This window comes from Piliocolobus tephrosceles, chromosome 12 (assembly GCF_002776525.5).
Source record: "Piliocolobus tephrosceles isolate RC106 chromosome 12, ASM277652v3, whole genome shotgun sequence".
NCBI classification, from domain to species: Eukaryota; Metazoa; Chordata; class Mammalia; order Primates; family Cercopithecidae; genus Piliocolobus; species Piliocolobus tephrosceles.
This window is the reverse complement of record NC_045445.1, coordinates 15689423-15704223: the sequence shown is the minus strand read 5'-3', so window position 1 is coordinate 15704223 and position 14801 is coordinate 15689423. Positions and strand designations below refer to the sequence as shown.

Below are 14801 nucleotides of genomic sequence, written 5' to 3'. Positions count from 1 at the left end.
TTCAATATGTGTTATTTCTTTCATTTTTACAACACTCCTATGAGGTAGGGTGTTTTTCTGTTTGTTTTGTTTTTATCAGGTAAGAAAATTAAGACCCAGAGAAGTTGAGTCATTAGCCCAAATTCACAAAACTAACAAGTGACACTATGTGAAAAAAGCTACGACCACCCAACTGTGTCCGACTCCTTGCATACCACTTGAGTGGAACTGTGCACGGAGCTTACTTTCCATCCCATATTTTGATGTTCTGGAAGACAGAAATAGGAAAAATGAAGAGAAGCTGCAAAGAAATAGATTAGGGATCATTTTGATGAAGACATTTCCAACAATAGGGATTGTCTAAAAGTAGGTAGCATGGACTATCTTGAAAGGTAATCAATGTCTGGTCACTGGCAATGTTCATAGAGGGGCCATGGGATCACATAGACCTGTGCTAGTACCAATCAGATGTTGTGGAAGGGATCCTTGCATTCAGTAGATGATTGAATAGTATCATCATAGACCCTTTTGTCAAAGCCCTCACACAAAGACTACCAGAGAAACCTGCTGATCATACAAAGCCGGGTATGTGAAACACACTAAGCAAGAGAAAGTCTCCCTTGACAGAGTCTCAGTACTATGTTAAAAAGGAGGAGATAGCAAAGAGTACTTACAGGGTTTTCAAGGCTGGGGTTAGTCAAAGGTAATTCATTTTAGGACAGAAGTTTTTAAGTATGGTACTTAACAATGCAGGTTGGAATTCGTAAACTAGGCAAATTGCTGGAATAGTCAGTGGTCTTATCTTTAGGACGCATAAGCCATGTGGATTACTATTAAAACAGTCTGAGCTAAAAACCAATAAAAAGCAAAGAAACTCTCACAAACCAGAGGAGACTGAGGAGACATAATGACTAAATGCACTGTGCTATCCTGGATTGAATCCTGCAACAGAAAAAGGGCCTCAGTGGAAAACCTGGGGAAATCCAAATAATGTCAGGGGTTTAGTTGATAATAATGTACCAGTGTTGATTTCTTAGTTTTGACAGTTGTACCATAGTATGTTAACTTTAGGGAAACCTAGATGAAGGGTATATATGAATTCTCTGTACTATATTTGCAACTTTTCTGTAAACCTAAAATTATTCAAAACATTTTTATAAGTTTATTAAAAATATTTGGAGTTTTATACGTCTTGCACATCATAGTTGGCTTCAATTTATCTATTTTGTGAGCTATGGTTCAATATGTTTTACAACTTACAGTTTGCTTCATTTCTTACCTTGATCTGGAAACCACCTCAGAGACCATCTGGTCTGAACAAAGTTTCTACTTAATTCGAACTATGGGGTAATAAGTAATGTGGTACTATGGGGCTCCAAAGATGTATGTAAAAATAAGGCCTATTTTTTAGTCATTCTTTTTTTCCCTCTAACTTTATAATTTCTGGAGTTAAGAGGACCATCTTGAGTACATAAATAAAACTGCACCAACAGGTCTATAGGAGAAGCATGCACATCCTTCGTCACTGCTAATAGAAAAGCAACAAGGAAAGACTACCGAAGGCCATGATATGGTCATTTATCCAGGGGATACAACTCCCTGGATTTAAAAGCCAGTGCACGAGAAGTCAAAATGGGTCAAGAACAGCTCCTTTATGTCTCATTCAATCAGAAACTGCACACTTGTTCTTCCTAAGCAGTACGGTAAGATTTTTCAGTATTAAGAGTGCCAGCAGCAGACATTATGAATTTCAAGTCTGTACTTCTTCGGGGAAGCTGGCTGCAGATGGTGTTCATGATTGCAGCAGAGAAATGCCATTTAGGGCAAAGAGTATTGATAATATAATGGATATTTTCCTAAGGGTATTTGGCATGTATTTGTACTGATATTTACTTTTAGGTACTCACGAAGCTTGAAGTTCCTCCCCGCTCACCCCCTCCTGTAAAAATATTATATTATTGGTAATGAACAAAGCATGACTTTGCATTTGCAAAAGTAAGGGCTACGCATTATAATAAGGTAACATTTGTTATGGGTTTGCACATAACTAGAAACAGCATTGAGTCGTGTAAAAGTTGTATTGTCATTGCCATTTTTCAAACTACAGGCTTGGTGGAATGATGGAAACAAACATCCTGGGATTTGAGTATCAGTTTTCCTACCAACTAGTCTTAAACTTCAGGAAAGCTCCATCTATACTCTGGGCATCTACTTCCACACCGATAAAATGACAGGTCTAAGTTATATGACCCCCAAGGCCTATGGACATGAAAGTTCTTTGAATTTAATTAGTCCACCACTAATCAAAAAGACAATAGTTATGAGGGTTTTCAGTTGCTACATCAAACTGAAAAAAAAAAATCATGCAGCACAGGAATCCTGAAGCCCTGGGGTAAGCTTCCCACTTAGTGCAGAAGACAGTGGACTATATGGCAGAGTAGTTAAGAGCATGGGCTTTATAACTGGGAAATTTAATTGTGAATCTCAATCCAGTAGCACACTAGATATGTGACTTTAGAATGCTATTTAACCTCTCTGATCTTCAATGTTTTCTGTTGTGAAATTTAAATAACTGTAGTGTCTACCTCCTAGGGTAACTGGGAGAACTAAATGGTTAATATTTGTAAAGAGTTTAGCATGTGCTTCACTTGTAGTACAAACTTAATAAATTGTAATTGCTGCATTTGTTATTCTTGTTGATATACATATACTATTAAAGACAGCTTTATCTGCACATACATTTTGACAAAAAGTCATAATCTCTTATCTACTGTAGACCAACTGAGATGACTGATACTCAGTTAAGACCTCAAATGGTCTTCCATCTCCTCAACTTGCCCTACTATGGGCTGTCTGAAATGGAGAAGAGTAACAGCAAATACTTATATTGCACTTACTCTATGCACCAAACACGGGTCTTACACAGGTATTAATTAACCTAATCCTACTGATGAGGTAGGTACTGTTATTACTCCTAACTTTTGGATGATAAAACTGAGAGGTAGGGAGGTTAAGCAATTTACCCAAATAGCAGCTAGTACATATCAGAACCAGGATTTGGTCACAAACAGTCTGGATCTGGAGTCCCTACTTTTAACACTCTGCTTTGCTACCATAATGACAGCTCATAGTTGGTAAGTGCCTACCAAATACCAAGCTCATTATAAACCATATCTGTAATCATTACAATAATCCTTCAAAGTAGGTATTATGTGTATTTCAATTTTTTCTGATATGGAAAGTGATGCTCAGAAAGACTAAGTAACTTGCTCGACATCACATAAAGAAAAGGAGTAAGATTCATTTTTTAAAAAACTCAGAGGCTTTAGGAAATAAGGCAAATTTTACTCGGTATCAAATATCTAAAAGGGTTAGTAACTGCAACACCAACATTCTCTCTGGGAAATACGGCTAGCACCCCTATTAATGAGGCACAGGAAGCAGTAGCCTTCACTGAAGCCTCCCCTGCTGCTAGTTCAGGCCCCACAGGCACCGGAGAGATCTGTAGATCTCTTCAACAAGAAGATTTTCTCTTATATAAAGGGAGAGAGTTACTGAAGCACATAAAGAAAGCTATCATATGAAATTCAAATTTGTTCAACCTTCCTGAGAATGAATCTTAAGTGAACAAAATAACATTCTGACTAAAGCCCATAATCACATTACTTTCTACACGATGAAATACAATGAGATGCATAGAGAAAATAACTGTGGAAAAAATTCACCCTATTTAATTATAGGGGAGAAGAGTTCTAGATTTACCCTACAAATACATAGGATATCAATGTGAAGCTAATACATTCTTTGTACTCTACTAAGGAAATCTACCTAGGAAAAACGTGGAACTAGGCTAATGATTAATATTTTCTTGTCTTTAAATTAGATGTTTGAAAGTATAGCCCATAAAGAATGTTCCCCAAAGCATTATGGTGAACATGAACAATAAAGAGATGGAAAAACATATACGTTCTGCAATTTTAGGCTTTCATCTCTGGACGTTACTTTCATGTAACTCCTTATTTCGATTGTGTGCAAAAAATGTCTCCCAAGTTCAAAAGGTCGTAACAATAAATATGAAAAAGAAGACAGATGGGAAAACTTATATGTTAACAGTGACTTTTATTCATCCACTATTTTCATATTATATTATCCTTTCCAAAGTCAAACTTAGCAAAAACTAAAGAAAAATGCGTGAATTAATACTCTGATGAGGATCCTTACATGCAGTAAAATATAAATACATTTATATTAGATCAAAGCCTTTTATGAACCATAATCCATCATGGAATGGCTTATTTGATAATATTCCACTCCAAGTGATACAATTTTTGCAACTTTCTTGTTTTGGCTCTGTGGGTTATAACTCCTGGTTATCCAAAGTTTCAGAGTGGAAGCCATCTCTCATCTAGATGTAATTGGGGAGTATCTCCCATTCCTTGAGTACTCCATCCCTTGAGCCATTGCCCTTTGAATCTTTAAAGACTATTTTCATTTAAAATTTACCAAGAACAAACTCTGGTATCCAAATTGGAGACTGGGTTTAACCAGGCAATATGTGTAATTATTGCTTAGTCAAGTATGCACAGAGTTTTGGAATATTATGTGACTGGTGGATATTTTATTTACATTATATTGAGTTCGCACACTTTTGCGATAATGGTACTCAGGCACAAGTCTAATATATGCTAGTGAAGACATTGCAGAAAGTATGAGTTAAAACCCTCCCACACTTTAGGCTTTACAATGAGTAAGAAATAGTGACTATCTACTATTGGGAGAGGGGAATAAGGGCTGAGAGAGACCTCCTCTCCCAGTCCTAGGTGCATGGTACAGGAAGGCTAGGAATAACATCTGAGAGACACCATTGACCCGCTACTGTTGTGAAGGGTAAAAAATGTAAGAGAGAACACACCCTCCTGCCTGTGTTATGGAACACAGAGCTTGTAGAAGTATGGTGTTAAGAGAACAGAGACAAACCATCCAGGTACTCATAGCTAAAGCATTGCTATAGATAAGATGGTGATCCTACTCTTCAAAAAGGTAAAGTCTGTGGTGAACTGAATGTCACTAAAGCTCAGATCCAGATCAATCTAAGAGTAGACTGATCCCAAACAAAATACTAATGACCTAATGGAAGAAAAGGTATTCTTATTTTTGGACATTGACAAAATTGACCTCAGTTTCTGTTCTTTTACACATAGTGACTTGCCTTCAAATAGATATTAGATAAACAACAAGAAAAGACTTACAAAAAAAGGAAGAATATATGAAACATACTCGAATGATAGATCTGAGTCTGAGATGGCCCAGGTTATGGGATTATCAAACAGGACCATAAAATAACTATGATACATATTTTAAAAGGTCTACTGAGAAAAGTAAATAACATGCTTGAATAAATGTATAATTTACGTGTTGCGATGGAAAGTACAAATAGAGAAAAAATTGAAAAGCTAGAAATAAAATGTAGAATGTCAGAGATGAATTCTTTTTAAGGGCTAATCAGTTGACTGAATATAGTAGAGAAAGGAATTTGTGACTTGGTACTTTGGAAACAAGTATCCAAGTATCCAAACAAAGTATTCAAATGCAACAGAAAGAAATAAAACAGTTAAAAAAAAATGGAACAGTGTGTGATATCTGTGGGACAATAGCAAACCATCTGGCACATGAGTAATTTGGAGTCTCAGGAGAAGAGAGAATCAAGCAGAAGTATGTGAGGGGATAATGGTAAAGAATTTTTCAAAATTAATGAAAGATAACATCTTATATATCTAAGAATCTCAGAGAATATCAAACAAGACTAATAAAACAAACAAACAAACAAAAAACAGCTAAACATATCATAGCCAAACTGCTAAAAACCAAAGATAATGAGAAAATCTTGGAAGCAGGCAGAGAAAACAGAAACACTACCTACAGTGGGACTATAATAAGAGAGAGATATAACTTCTGACCAAAACAATGAGGGACAGAAGACAATGAAATATCTCATCTTTAAAGTGCTTAAAGAAAAATAAAATCAGCCAAACTTGACTTACATACCCAGCAAAAATATGCTTCAGGATAAAGGTAAAATAAATAAGTTTTCAGAAGAAAAGAAACAAAGAACTTTTCTCCAGCAGATATACACTAAAATAAATGAACAAAAAATGCTCTTTATAATGAAGGAAAATTATATCATATAAAAATCCAATCCTGCAGGAAGAAATGAAAAACACCAAGAGTAAATAAATTGGTAAAATATTAAAGATCTTTATTTTAAAAATAATGTGTGCATGTATATAGAAATTACATCAATGTGTATTAACTGCTATTAAAAAATAATAGAATTGTAATGAGAGGTTTATAGCAGATATAGAATAAAATATGAGAAAACAATCATGAAGGTTGTAAGAAAATTGGAAGAATAATGTTGTAAATGTCTTACCTTGTTTGTGAAGCAATACAATATGTTTTGAAAGCAGAGATACTTTAAAGATGCATATTGTAATTTTAAGAAATGCTAAAAATAATAAAAATAATGTAATGTAAAAGTTATTTGATTCACCCCCGAAACATTTAAAAAGAAAAACAGAGGGACACAGAGAAGATGGGACAAATAGAACTCAAATACTAAAATGGAAGATTTATATCCAAACACATGAACCATTACAAAAAAATTGACTAAAAAACGAAATACAAGTCAGAATTTGGGAGCTAGGAGAAGACAGACTCAATTACATATTGCTTACAGGAAACAGACATTAAGCATAAAGAATAACAGTCAAAAGATAGAAAATATATACATTGCAAACACTAATCCTAACAAAGATTGTGACTGTATAACTATTAGATAAGGTGGACTTCATGGTGAAGAATATTATCAGAGATAATGGGGGAAATGTCATAATTATAAAATGGCCAATTAATAAATAATACACAAATTCCTATATGTGTGTGTGCCTACTAACAAAGGCACTACATACTTGAAGCAAAAAATTGATAACACTAAAAGAAAACATAGGTAAATCCATAATCATAGTTGGAAGTTGCAATATGCATCTTTCAAGAATTGACAGAAATTGTATTCAAAGTCAGAATATAGAAGAATTGAAAAACACTGTCAATCAATTTGCCCTGATATAAATTTATAGAACTGACCAACAGCAAATAACACATTAATTCACATGAAATAGTCACCAAGTAAACCATAAGCTGAGCCACAACCCAAATTTAAATGCATTCATAAGAAATCAAACAGAATGTTATGTGACTGCCAAATATCAAGTTTGGAATTAACATCCAGAATGTACATAGACCACCCCCATAATAAGAAATCAAACATTATATATCTAAATAAGTCATAAGTAAAAAAAATTCAAAAAGAAAGTTAGAAAATAGGTTGACTTGATTGAGTACAATATATCAAAACAATGACGTTAATGTAAAGCTATTATTATAGGAAAATGTGTACCTTCAAATGCCTTCACTCAAAAAGAAGAAAGTTATAAAATAAATGATTTATGTTTCCACCTTAAGAAATGAAAAAAAAAAAAAACTAATTAAACCCCAAATAAGTAGGAAGAAAGAAGTAATAAAAATGAGAAAGGACATCAATGACAGAAAACAAATGGAGATAATCACCAAAGCCAAAAGTTGGTTCTTTGAAAAGATTAACACAATTTTAAACTGCTAGCAAGACAGACCAAGAAAAGAGAGAAAAAAATGAATCGTTAATATAATAAATAGAAGTAGAGATATCACTAGAGATGCTACAGACATTAAAAATATAATAAAGAGCTAATGTGAACAACTCAATAAGATAAGAAAATGAAGATTGGCAAAAGACTTGAAAAAATACTTCTTTAAAGAATATGTACAAATTAGCAATAAGCACATGACAAAGTACTCAACATCATTAGTCATTAGGCAGATGCAAATTATTACCAAGATGCAATGCTACCATATACATACAAGAATGAATAGAATGAAAATAACTGACAACCCTAAAAGCTAATGATTATGAAGAACAATCAGAACTCTCATACATCACTGGTGGGGATATAAAATGGTACAGCCATTTGGGAAAATTCTTAGGCAGTAACTCAAAAAGTTAAACTTACATCAACCTTATGACCCAATAATTTAACTGCTAGGTTTTTGTCCAAAAGAAATAAAAGCATTTCTCCACAAAAAGATTTGTAAAAAATGTTTATAGCAGCTTTACTCATTTAAGCTAAACGCCAGAAACAATCCAGATATCTCTGAATGAGAGAATAGATACACAAACTGGCATATTCATGCAATGGATACTAGTCAGCAATAAAATGTAGTGACTTACTGATATACACAGAAAAACAGGTGAATTTCACAAACATTATTCTGGATGAAAGTAGCTGTTTGGACGAACGGAGGCAAGATGGCGCAGTTCCGCCTTCTTCACCGTCAGCTTTCCCGCGCGCGGAAAAGACACAGGTCTACTGCGCAGGCGCAACCCGACCTCCGACGGAGAAGAACGGGAACCCGCCTAGCCACCCCTACCGCCCCGCCCCCGACCCGCCTATGTCCCGCCCACTGCCCTCCCACTTCCGGGCCCAGGACATAAAAGCCGCTCCAGCTGGGCGCGCGGTGCGCACTTCGTCAGGCCTCACTCCCGTCGGAGCTGTAGGAACTCCGCCAGAGAGCTCCACCGGGTGACTCCCCCGGCCTCCCCTGCCGGAGACCGACGGACCTCACCCCTCCCCCACACCTTCCTGCCTGAAGCTGGGGGACCAAAAATAAATGTGCAGTTTTGCTCTTAGCCTTGCCTACTCGCTGGTCATTTAATACTTGCCCTGGTTTCCTAGAAAGCAAATCGGTTTCCTGGAAAGCAAATCAGTTTCCCGGAAAGCAAATCAGTAGCCAGACACATGAAAAAGCACAAAATGTAATGTTTCCAATTCTATGAAGTTCTAAAATAGGAAAAACGAACCTATGGTAATAGAAGTAAGTTACATGGTTTCTTCTGGTGGCAGAGAAATGTTGACTAGGAAAAGGCATGTGGAAGCTTTTTGCAGTGATGAAAATATTCCAGATCTTGAAAGAGGAATAAATTGCACGAGTATGTGTATTTTGAAAAACTGATAAAACTACTTAACATCTCAGAACTTTATTTTATATAAATTACACTTAAATTGAAAAAAAACTTTAAAAGCAATATACAACTGCTTGTGTATGGATGGGCGAGGGGAGGACAACAATGAAGACTAGTGAGTCACTGGTGCAGAAGAATACTTACAGGAGTGAGATGTGGGTGGTCTTCCTGTATCAGAGTCACATGGCGTGCTTATTAAAATGTAGATTCTTGGGTTCCAACCAACTCAGCTTGAAATCTTCAATTTTACCCAGTTTCACAGAGGATATTGATGGCACACACTAAAGTTTGGGAACAGCTGGGTTGCAGAATTTTCAGCCCAGAATACAGAATTTTCCCATATAGAAATAATGTAGTTAGACAACATTGAAGCTAATGCTCAAAATGTGATTTTGGATATTTTCATGAGTTATGAGTGTTATGAGTCAGCTTTCATATGTCTATAAAATCAGATTATTTTATTTTATTGAGATGAGCTGACACTTCTTTTTAGTTGGATCTTTGAAACTGGGCATCTTACAGAAACTATAACTGGGATTCTAAATCTTTTTGTGTTATTTACACGTGAATTGTCAATATGTATTCATGTAAAAATGTTTAAAGAATGTTTAAGCATCAAAATAATAGCTTTGTTTCTGTTAAGAATAAAGCATTCATGCAATTGCTATTAGGAACATAAACACACATGCCTGAGATTAACAGCTACCAAAGACTAACAAACTCTTATATTGTAATTTAAAATATATAAAGATCTTTCAATCAGAATGGTAACAATCGACCAACGAACAAACCAAAACTTGCTGAAAATCTACTAGGTCTGGGATAGGATGGCATTATATGAACTGAAGACTGGCTCTAGGGTTCATTAATTAGAAATCTTGGTCATGTTATGTAACCTCTCTGAGCCTCAGTTTCCCTCAGTATTAAAATGAGGAAGACAATAATCTACCTTGTGCAGTTACTGTATGAATGAGTTATACCTGTGCAGCGTACAAGTTGGGGAAGGGGCTGTAGTTGACATTTAACAAATGGTAGTTTTCATTTTTTGATCACACAGGCTAACCAGTAGGGTGGTTATTTAAGACTACTTTATTTAATGAAGAGGAGCCAAGAGACTGTTTAACAAGGATCAAGTGGATCACATACTCAGAGAATGAAATAGTATGGACAGGGGAAAAAAAAAATGAAAACCTGACACTTTGTCTTTGGACTCAGTTTTCCTTTGGAGTACTAGATATATAGTACTTGCTTAGCTCAAGGGGACAAAAAAAATTTAGAAAAGCTATATAGGACAGGGTTATGATGTGACTTGGGGGAAAAGGGCCAAAAGGCTGTTTGAACCGCTTCTACACTATATATCCCATGTTCTATTCAGTACTGCATACCTAGAAGCTAGCACACCGCCTGGACTATTGTAGGTTCTCACTGCATATTTGTTGAGTGAATGAAAGAAGGCAAAGGAGTCCTCACAGTTTGTATGCAATCCAGTGCAGTTCCCCAGGAGACTATATTATAAAGGTTTGGAATGAAGTTCCCAGTCAGTAGTAGCAAATTTGAGTCGCTTTGTCATCTGTCTTATTATCTTGGTATGCTACTGTATAGCAGTGTTTAACTAAGTCAAGGAATTCTCAGAACCTAACCAGGTTTTTTTTTCACATAAATGACATGTGTAGTTACTATCATTAGTAGTTCTGTGCTATCAGTTAGGGAAATAAAGTGTTGAATATGGGCCTTACCTTCTAGGAATTTAATAATCCAGAAGGGAAAATGAGGACAAAGGTAAAAACAATGTAAGAAAGTTTTGGATGAGTGTCATATGATTGGTTTAGCCAGTAAGTACTGTGAGAGTTCTAGAGGGGAAGAAATCTCATTTGGTTGGCAGGAGAGGAAAGGTATCTCAGAGGACACAAACCAAATTTTCACATACATTTAAGTCCCTGGTTAATTTATACCTCCTCGATGAGGCTATCCCAAATCCAGCCAGCAGAAGGCATCTTTCCTAGTTCTAGTCCTCTGCTGCTTTTTTGTTATTTTGGCTACAGCATTTCATCATAGAGTGTCTGATATCAGCTAGCTGGGCAGTCAGACTGTGCCTTCCTGGGAGGCAGGGTCTATGATTCTTTCATCTTGGCACCTTCCTCGGTGTCTAGCACATCACAGAGAGAGCACTGCATAGATTATACATTGATGAATTGGGCAAATTCCTCTAGGAGCGATTGGATTGGCTGAAGCAGTTCTTGTAGGAAAGGAAGGAGATAAGACTAGAAAGGTATGTTGAACCAGACTATTGTGGGCTTTGCTTACAGAATGACATCAAACACTGCCTCCAACTAGTTGGCATTCAAAGTGAAGCCCGTAAAGGTTTTGATATAAGGAAGGCACATGAGGAATGTGGTATTTCGAGACTTTATTTAGATTTTATCCTATTAGCTAGTATTAGAGCTGGAAAAATATCTTCTCTTATTCAGCTACGCAGTTAGCATTAGTGGAACAATGAATATTACAAAGAACACTTATATTTTGTATTTACACAGAGATGCATGCACATAACCAACCACAGAAAGAGTCCTAGTAAACATCTCCAAGGCTGACTGCTCTGGAGCCCTGGAATATGCCTAAATAACACCTACTCTATTGTGCAAGGCGAAGTTCCTGTATCATAACTCTTCATTCTCTAAGAACAGAGTAAAGGATGGAGTACATTGAGAAAGAGCCAATATTTAGACATTTCAGCGGCATGTTGAACTAAATATAGGGAATTGGCATGGTAACAGATTAGAGTTTTGGGTCCAGGAGATATGCGTATACCCTATTTACATACGTAAGTGGCCATGCCAGTTATTCACGGCGCCTTTGGATAAAGTTTTAAAAATTCTATTTTAGAAGGCAATAATATAATGTCATATCAGATAAAGCTGTTAAATAGTAAGAAACACCAACAAGCTATTCAGAAACTTCCAAAGCAAAGTGAGCAGATTTAAATGTAACCATTTTTAACATTCTCACAAATGAGGCATTATTACATTAAAGCATACATAAGCTTAGCAAGCTTTGGTCAAATAATTTCTTCTGAATAGAATGCAGATATCTTGTTTTCATTCTGATATTTTAGAACTCAGACTTTCAAATGGATAAATTAAAGAGTAATCCTTTTAATATGTCTATTATAAAATAAGTCTTCACTTTATAGAAACACTCACAAAAAGGCTCCTTTCTTTACTGCACATCCCATGTGGATTTCACGTGGGATTTGATTTACATATAATTTTATGGAAACAATTGTATTTTATAAAACGAGAGACACTTATACTGCCAACTGAGATGTGCCTAAACTTTTAGGCCCTACCCAGTGGCCCTGCTGGAATGAAAATAAAAGTTATGGCACAGTCATTTTTCTCCCATGAGACTGGTATCCCAAGGGGAACTTACAAAACTCTTTCTACCCAGGAGGCACTGGCTTCCTTTTGAATACTCTCCTTCCTTCTCAAGAGCTTAACTGCTGGGGTGAATTTTTCCACCACCCTGGATGTCTTCACTTCCAAAAGTTTTCTCAATTCCAAAGCCTCCAGTTTCTAAGGCAAATGGCAAAAGACAAATATAGACTACCACTATACATTCTAAAAACCTAAATTGAAGATGGTCATTTTTGCTTTGTTTTATAAGATCAGCTAGATTGTTTAATCATTTTCCCAAAGAAAATACAAAGAAATATGTTCTAGTGGTCTATACAGCCATTTTGGATACATACAGTTACTCAACAAACACTGAGTATATACTAAGCACAAGCCCGGGGCCAGGCAGTTGGAACTGCATATCATGAGAAAGCACTTTGAGGCACTGCCCAGGTGATAATGGCCTCAATGTTTGGAATGAGTTGAAAGTACACATTTGCAGTCCCTGAAAAATGGACAGGGAATTGTTGATAAAAAACAATTAGTAAACATATTGTTTCCTAAGTCCCTACAGCTAAGGAAATTATTAACAAATATATTGTTTTATATATATACACAAATATATATGCAAATATATATATATGTAAATATATTGTTTTCTTCCCTGAGAGAAGAAAATCTGTCTTCATGTGCTATTTGAGAAACTCTAAGTCAATATGATGCATGGAGTACTAGGCAGGTGTAGGAATAGTCACTGAATAGAAAAACTCATAATTACTTAGAAAAGAACATGAAAGGACATTAAAAAGCTGAAGAAGTAGTTGTAGACAAGCAGAGGGGAACACAACAAGGACAAAAAATATTTAGAGAAGTAAATGGGTGAGCTAAATAAGGTAGGTTAAAAACAAGATTGAAAGGGTAGACTAAAGAAACTAGGGTTCCTTAACTTAAATAAGCATAATCATGAGGGCTTCTGGGCTGGGAAGGGTTACATAGCGCACAGCTGCTGTCTGTTCTTTAGCTTCCCTGAGGATCAAATGAGAGGCAGCAGACTTAACTGGAGATGGAGAACTTAGGGTGGATGTTTCTGCCTTGAGAGCTATTGAGATGAGTTCCTTAGCGAGCTTGTGGATGTGGTGGCTGGGACAGTCTCATCTGTGTACAAGGGTTGAAGTGTTTTCCCATATGAAGGCTAAGAGATAAACTACATGACCTTTCTTGTGACTTGCCATTCTTTGGCTGCATATCCTTTCTCCTGATCTCATTTGCATTGTTCTATTATGAACTCAGAGCCTATGCTATATCAGATACTTTTCTATTTCTTTCAGAGGAGCAACTGCAGCATTTTCAGTCATTACCAATCTGTCCCATAGCTTGCATTCATTTCTGCAAAGGGGCTCAGTTTCTCACAAACATATATTTATTAAAAATGGACATGTCTATTTATAACATTTCATCAATCAACCTAGAAGTCTATTGTAAAAATAAAGTTAGTTTGTGCTTGAATCTAACAAAACAGCTTAGATGGCAATTTGACAGTCTCCAATTCATAGACTCACATGTCAATAAAATAATTGTTTGGTGAGAATTTCCTGTGTCACAGATCTTACTCAGCAAAGAATTCATGTGTGTGTTTCACTCAAATACTTTCAAGCAGAGTGATGAGCGTAGTTGTTTCAGCCACATATACTGTATCCTGAGTAAAGAGACATATAGTCTGTAGTTCCTTCCTTTAATGATTATAAGCTGTCCCCCACCTGGAAGGTGAAAACTCTAATGGGTTTCTTAGCGACATGAATTGTGGAAATAATCAGAACATTAAGTGTTGAACCAATCTCACAAATGCTGTAATGATTTTCATCACTAATATTGCCCTTGATGTACTAATCTTTCAAATAAGCTTTTTTATTCTCTCATTTTTATGGGGAACCCAATTAAAAACAATCAGATAAACAATGCTCATGTAACATGACAGATCAATCCAAATCTCCATTTGAGGATGCTCTAGGAGAACTCCAAATAGCTCAGGAGAACCTGTGAAGTACTCAGAAGAAAAAGCCTATTAATCCCAGTTAATTACGTGAATAAACACATGCTACTCAGCAGTTTCAGGACAGAAGGAAGGATCTGGAGGAAACAGAAAATCACCATGAATAATTACTCATCTGGACAAAATGTTCTAGCAAAATAAAACGTTTAGCAAGGTTAGAGTTCTCTGGGATCCTTTCAGGTTCAACGATAAAGAAAGTGCAAAGGGTTTCCATGAAAGTGTTTGTTTCATGAGGTTGCTTTATTCAGACAATACGAAGATTGGC

The 14801-nt window shown here is 36.0% G+C and overlaps 1 protein-coding gene across 3 annotated transcripts in view; it reads right to left on the bottom strand.

The window, feature by feature from the left end:
* Positions 1-14801, bottom strand: part of FGF13 (fibroblast growth factor 13) — a 561456-nt gene that overhangs the window by 94192 nt on the left and 452463 nt on the right. The window lies entirely within an intron of this gene.